Source organism: Rhagoletis zephyria, unplaced genomic scaffold, assembly GCF_001687245.7.
Source record: "Rhagoletis zephyria isolate East Lansing unplaced genomic scaffold, Rhagoletis_zephyria_1.1 Rzeph_scaffold_01658, whole genome shotgun sequence".
NCBI lineage: Eukaryota > Metazoa > Arthropoda > Insecta > Diptera > Tephritidae > Rhagoletis > Rhagoletis zephyria.
Window position 1 is genome coordinate 105,898 of NW_016158742.1, and position 523 is coordinate 106,420.

The window sequence follows — 523 nt, forward strand, 5'->3', positions numbered from 1 at the left end:
TTCGAAAAGAATTTAAGAATTGAGTTTAAATATCAACAGTTGATGAAAAATTTCGAATTTGTAAGATAAAACGAAATATTTATTTAAACATCAAATATAAAAACAGTTTTCATGAGTTCTTACTACGAGTTGTTAATTTTTTTTTCAAAATTTGTTCTATTATGATAAATTCACAAGAAAAATAAACTTTTTTTAAATAAAAAAATTACTTCCGCCCAACGTGGGGCTCGAACCCACGACCCTGAGATTAAGAGTCTCATGCTCTACCGACTGAGCTAGCCGGGCGCTGCGAAATCGGACAGCAGAAAATCACAAGAAGATGCGAATTCAAACATGCATACATACATACATACATAGCACATAATGCGATATAATCAAGTACTACCCAGTGGTGAAAATAAAATCTATTGCGGCTGAACGAAGGACTTGCACCCCAATATGAGCTAATGTGTAAAGTTTAATTTTGAAGTAAAAAACTAAACAAAACTATTGAGAAAAAAGGCAAACATTTCTTTTTCCTCTA

At 31.9% G+C, this 523-nt stretch overlaps 1 non-coding gene across 1 annotated transcript; it reads right to left on the reverse strand.

The window, feature by feature from the left end:
- Positions 1–212: 212 nt before the first annotated feature.
- On the reverse strand, positions 213–285 carry TRNAK-CUU (transfer RNA lysine (anticodon CUU)). The gene has a single exon. It is a non-coding gene; the product is annotated as a tRNA-Lys (tRNA).
- Positions 286–523: the final 238 nt, after the last annotated feature.